Source organism: Eschrichtius robustus, chromosome 2 (genome assembly GCF_028021215.1).
Source record: "Eschrichtius robustus isolate mEscRob2 chromosome 2, mEscRob2.pri, whole genome shotgun sequence".
Classification (NCBI taxonomy): domain Eukaryota; kingdom Metazoa; phylum Chordata; class Mammalia; order Artiodactyla; family Eschrichtiidae; genus Eschrichtius; species Eschrichtius robustus.
The window spans coordinates 94,425,372-94,431,700 of record NC_090825.1 but is presented as its reverse complement, the minus strand read 5'-3'; the positions used below and the strand labels follow the sequence as shown (position 1 = coordinate 94,431,700).

General features: G+C 41.7%; 1 pseudogene; it reads right to left on the bottom strand.

Moving 5' to 3' along the window:
- Positions 1 to 4,060: 4,060 nt before the first annotated feature.
- Positions 4,061 to 4,759, bottom strand: LOC137758898 (GTP:AMP phosphotransferase AK3, mitochondrial pseudogene; annotated as a pseudogene).
- Positions 4,760 to 6,329: the final 1,570 nt, after the last annotated feature.

The window sequence follows — 6,329 nt, the reverse complement described above, 5'->3', positions numbered from 1 at the left end:
GAGCAGTCCTACTGTGTCATAATATTCAAAGTTCTCTTATACACATCCCCCATCTTTTCTTCTTCCTAATACCTACTCCCCACCTGCACTCTATTCAAACTCATTTCATTCTGCATACCTGGTGTTTTCCTATTCCTTGCTGGAGAAGGCATCACTGTAAAGCTGTCTAGATGGTCAACCACCAAAAATGTGCAAGGATCTCACAAGACCATGATCATAGGCCTAATTGGAGAATAATGACATCCCACAATTGCACATAAACATGTTCCCGTTTCAGTTTATGTAAGTTTATGTCAATTACTAATAGAAAATTTAGCTGTTTTTTAGAGAAATGCATTGTGTTTTGGGTTACTTCATCTTCAGAATCCATTTAATTGGCTTTTTCCCAGATTTTTAGTTAGAACTAAACAAAAGCTATTGTAGACTAGAAAACATCAAACAAATATATCATGATTTCATTGCAAGTTGGTTTCACAACCTGCATACTTGAAAAATGAGCATCACCAGCTGAGTTTAAATACAATAGAGATATCAGAGCTCGACCCACTGGCCACACAGGGAAAGATATTTATGTAAGCAAGCTTCCAAAAATCAGTAACTAGAATGACATTTGATGTGGCATTTGATAAACAACACAGGTAAAATGAAAAGTGTTAGTTATCCATGGTGATGACTAATGATAAAATAATGATAAAATATCCATTGCTTAAATATTTCCATGTGTGGGAGAAAAAAATACGACAAGGAGGGCAGAGCCTTTTGTGATGAATGTTCCAGCTGGTGAGACTGCCAGGTGGTTCTGAGTCTCTGTTGAAAACGGTTTAGAAGGCTGGCCCTCTCAGAGGAAGTCAGCTCTGCTGCTTTAAGGTAGTGGTTTACAAAAGCCAGGGAGCTTTGAAAATACAACAAACATAGCAATAACCATGGCCTCCACCCATGATAACCAAATAAAAATATCCAGGGTGTCCATGTTCTGTCTTAAAGCTCCCAGCTGATTCTAATGTGCAGCCAGAGTTGAAAGCCATAGCTCTCGGCCTGATGACTTATGAATTTTGAGGGTGGACGAGGCAATGTGGTTCCATTTCAGGGTGGTGGACTAAGTATATCATCCAGCATCTTCATTCCTGCAGCAAGGGCCTTGACTGATGATCCTAAGTAAGAAGTGAAGCTTTCAGTGAACCAGAAACCAGGATAAATCCTAAAGTATGGGATGTTCACTGGATTGATGCAAAAACACAGAGCCCAATCTAAAATGTGTACAGAAGACTAGTGTCAAAAAGGTGAAGGAGCAGCAAGACTCCATCCCCAGAGGTGGCGGACGCCCGAAGCAGGCGGGTAACAAGGACAATCAACACTTTGGTCCTTGGGGCACTGCTGCAGGAGGGACCATCATTTCATCCTCTACTGATGCCTTTCCATCTGCTCTTGAGCCAAACAGCAGTGACAAAGTGTCAGCCTCCAGGTAGGAGTCATGGCCAGGGAGCCCAGATGAGACAGATATGGCTCTGTGTCATGAGGAGGGGAATTGGGCACCAGACCTGAACACACCAGAGAAATCTCTCCCAGTGGCTTTTCCTTCTTCACTGTCCCTGAGAAAAGGCCAGAGGACAATTTAGACCAGCAATCTCCCCAAGAAGATGACTACTCATTGACAGACAATGCAATTTAATGGAGACTCTCAACCATATAGATTACAGAGACAAGATCACCACGCATATGAAGAAGACCAACACTACAAAAGATTACAAACTCAACAAGATGGATGAACTAGCAACACCCAAGCAAGATAAATGATAGAGCAAGCAAAGCAGGAATTAAGAATAAGCATAAGTAGATTTTTCTGATAGATGTGTGAGGATAGAGCAGTCACAAATAAATCAACTGGAGGTCATGGAGATTAAAATTTGGTCCTTATAATAAAAAACTGAATAAGCAGATGAAACTGATATTTTTCCTGAAATTTAATTTTATTATAGTAAAGACTAATGATGTCTTATAACCTAGTGACTAGTGATAGTTCATAAGTTTAGTAGTTTACTTTTTGGAAAGCATATAACAATATTCAAATAAGACATAGAAAGTATTTTAAAGAATGAAGTGTTTTCTGTAATTTTTAAAAGGCTTGGTCCATTTTGAAAAATTGACAATGAATGAAAAATTAAATCAAAAGAAAGAAAAATAAGTTTTCCCCTCAAATACATAAGAAACACTTGCTGGTATTTGCATTTTAAGTGCCTGGAGTAAGATGGGCTGAATTTTTCAAAGGCAGTTAGTAATAGCTTGTACAAGGACTTGTTTCATTTGATTTAGCACCAACTAAAATAAAAATAAATATATCATTTAAGATATAGTCTGGTTTCTCCTCCATTTCTCATACTGCCCCACTACTCCAGGGCACAGTACATAAGCACTCATTCTCAGATTACACACACTGGCAAGATTTTTTCCCTTTAAGATAGGATGTCAGCAAACGCCAGCAGGTATCAACTTCTTTGATCAGGAATAAAGAACTCCACCTTCAGCAAATTCAGTTACTTTCCTGGTCCTGTCATATAAAGCCTTTCTATTGCCACATCTGTTTACTAATTATGATGGTTATTTCTGTCAAGGAAATTTCCCACCAGGCATGCTTGATCTATTTCTATTTCCTAATGATAGGACAGTATTTTATTTTATGCGGTATCACAAGTTTTCTATTCATTCTTCTTTTTAAAATACTTTGTTACTCACCAAGGCATATCGATCAAAAAGAGGACTGGCAAGTAGATCCTAAAACACATTTTTTTTTTTTTTTTTTTTGGCCGCATGGGATGTGGGATGTGGGATGTGGGATCTTAGTTCCCCAACCAGGGATTGAACCAATGCCCCCAGCAGTGGAAGCGCACAGTGTTAACCACTGGACCGCCAGGGAAGTCCCCTAAAACACGTTTCTTAACCTCAGTAACATCTGAAAACATAAGACGTCAATTACATTTTCCATTAAAGAAAATTCGTTCAATTTTGGTGCTTGTACAAGAACTTACAATGTCAATTTCTAACGTGTTATATATCCCTCAGTGAACACGTATTTTCAAAAGAAAACAAATCATATCAAAGTAATACTTTCCTAAATTTTTTTTTATAGCAAATTGAAAATTCTGAGTAAACTGAAGGTATGTTTAACAACAAAAGTAATATAGCTCATACGGCCTGCTTATAGGTTTCTTAGTTTAAAGACAGCAGTAAACTCACATTCTGCAGTGGATTGGTAAATCCAGTTATTTTTATCTGGAATTTTATAGAGGTAGCATCTCACAAAACCACATCCCCTGTGCTAGAAATGTCTTTTTTGGTATTTGGCTACACAAAAGCTTCTGATGAAATACTTTCTGCAAATTAGTATAATGTTAATTTTTTACTTTTCCAGAAAAATATGAAACCTTACCAATCACTTATTCTTACTGAACACAAGTTAGATTGCTACCAGTTGCTCTTGTACTTTTGGTCTAAAAGAATTTTTTAAAGTTTAGACATTTTTAATGTTTCTGAATTGCACACTCATAGAAGACAGCTGGATAAAACACACTAGACAATTTCAAAAGACAAATCTTTTTTTTATTAATTAATTATTTTTGGCTGCATTGGGTCTTTGTTGCTGCGTGCAGGCTTTCTCTAGTTGCGCAGGCGGGGGCTACTCTTCGTTGTGGTGCGCAGGCTTCTCCTTGCGGTGGCTTCTCTTGTTGTGGAGCACAGGCTCTAGGCCCGTGGGCTTCAGTAGTTGTGGCACTTGGGCTCAGTAGTTGTGGCGCATGGGCTTAGTTACTCCGTGGCATGTGGGATCTTCCCAGACCAGGGCTCGAACCCGTGTCCCCTGCATTGGCAGGCGGATTCTTAACCACTGCGCCACCAAGGAAGTCCCCAAAAGACACATCTTAGTATCAGACTCATTTGGCATATCCTTAGTATCCCGAATAAAATCCACAGAAGTGAAACTAATAATTTTCAAAGAATTCATTCATGGTGGGGTCTTAGAACAAGGAACTCCATGTGAAGAAAGGAAGAGTTCTGCTCATCTTGCTAATCACAAGGATTTTTCCTCGTGGGGTAATTGAGTTTTTTGGTGTCTCTGTGGGACTTTTGTTTGCAGGAAAGCATGCATACAGGGCCAGATCTGATTGGTTTCTGTTCCAGAAAATGTTTCCAACACTCCCTTTTCCTCGTAATATTCCAGGACCGGTTTTGTTTGGTCTTCGTAAACCTTCATTCTCTTGATAAGTGTCTCTGGTTTATCATCCACATGCTGAATGAGAGGCTCTGCAGCCACATCATCCACGTCGACTGCTTTGGGAGGGTTAAATTCGAGGTTGTAGACGCGGCCACTGGCTGGATGAATCCAGCGAGCCGTGAGGCGTTGCCGGGTGACTTAAAAGGGCACGTTTAGGTTCATCACCAGGTGTACCTGATAAACTCTATCCAGGGCTTCAGCCTGTGTAAGTGTCCTGGGGAAACCACACAACAGCCAGTTATACTGGGTGAAAATTTTCAGCTCCTGGAGGATCAGCCGAGTCATGAGGTCGTCTGGGATGAGCTTCCCCTGGGCCATGAAAGTGTTGGTCAGCACACCAATTTCTGTGTCCCTCAGCATGTTGTCTCGGAGCACGTCCCCGCTGGAGAACTTCTTCAGCTGGAAGTGTTTGATGATGCGCAGCGCCAGGGTGCTCTTGCCGGAGCCCCGGGCGCCCATGATCACGGAGCGCAGGAGCTGCCTTGACGCTCCCATGGCTGCTGAGTGAGGCCAGGGCCAAGCCCACAGTTGGGCTCCTGGTTGGACGCCGGCTGCGCCTGCGCGCTCGCTCCCAGTCTCGGCGGCCCGACGTCGGGGGCAGAGCCACGAAGAAGCGCCGAGGGCGAGAGGGCGTAACCCACGCGGAAACGGACGGACGCTACGGAAGAAGTGCGTATGCGTGAGTTGAAAGATTGAGTCAAGGAATTCTCCCGCAGTGCAGTGTGAAGGGCGGAAGAGGTGGGAGGTGCGAAAGGAAAATGAAGAAACGAAGTGTAGATTTAAAGTTCCACCGTTCACAGGAGGAAAAGGAGACGAGGGAGGGATACAGTACTTAAAGAGATAATTAAAGGCAAGAATTTCTGGAATTAAAGAGTGATACAAGTCACGGAACTAGACAGCGGAACAGTTCAGAACATCTAGAAGCAAATGTTGGCAAAGGTGTAAGTAGGTCTCCCACACTCCGCTGGTGGGGTGTCCCCACAGCTGGTTTGGAAGGCAACTTGGCAGTAGCCATTTTTAAAAAAAATTTCTTCTCAGTATCTTCCTTAGAAAAACACTCTCAAGTGACAAGAAGGCTATAGGACGTTCATTTCAGCCTTATTTATAACAGCGAAAAATTGTTAACAATTTAACCGTTCATTAATTAGAGAATAGCTAAGTGAACCTTAGCCATACTATGGAATATTATGCAGCAGCTAAAAAGACAGATCTCTATGTGCTAACATGAAAAGATTTCTAAGACATTGTAAATGCAAATAGTTGCAGAATGATACAATTTAGGTTAAAGAAAGATGTAATTTATGTTTAAATATAACTATTAAGTGAACTGGGAAGCTGGGTTTCAAGCAGTGGAAGGACATGACTTGATTTTTGTTTTTAGATGATTGCTCCATCTGCAAGAAGGAGAGCAGTTAGAAGGCTATGTCAATAGACCGACAAAGAGGTGAGAAAGTACTATTTTAATTTTAATTTCTTCAATATAAGTGAGATTGAGTATCTTTTCGTTTGTTTATGGACCATTTGGACTTTATTTCCATGTAGAATTTTTAAAGTGACAATTACCTTCTAATCACTTCCCTGGAAAAATACTTGGGGTTTGGTTTACTCAACAAGATGTGAAACAGATCCTCAGCTTTGTCTCAGGTGGTACAAGTGCACTGGCTTAATACAGCATCAGACTGTGCATCATATGGCGCTACTCTAATTAGAGGCTGCTGAGCCACCAACCCTGCATCCGCTTCCTTCTCTAACCATTTTATAAAAATAAATTTATTTATTTACTTATTTAATTTTGGCTGCGTTGGGTTGGGTCTTCGTTGCTGCATGCGGGCTTTTCTCTAGTTGCGGCAAGCGGGGGCTACTCTTCATTGCGGTGTGCAGGCTTCTCATTGCAGTGGCTTCTCTTGTTGCGGAGCACGGGCTCTAGGTGCGCAGGCTTCAGAAGTTGTGGCCCGTGGGCTCAGTAGTTGTGGCTTGCGGGCTCTAGAGCGCAGGCTTAGTAGTTGTGCCACATGGGCTTAGCTGCTCCACGGCATGTGGGATCTTCCCGGACCAGGGCTCGAAC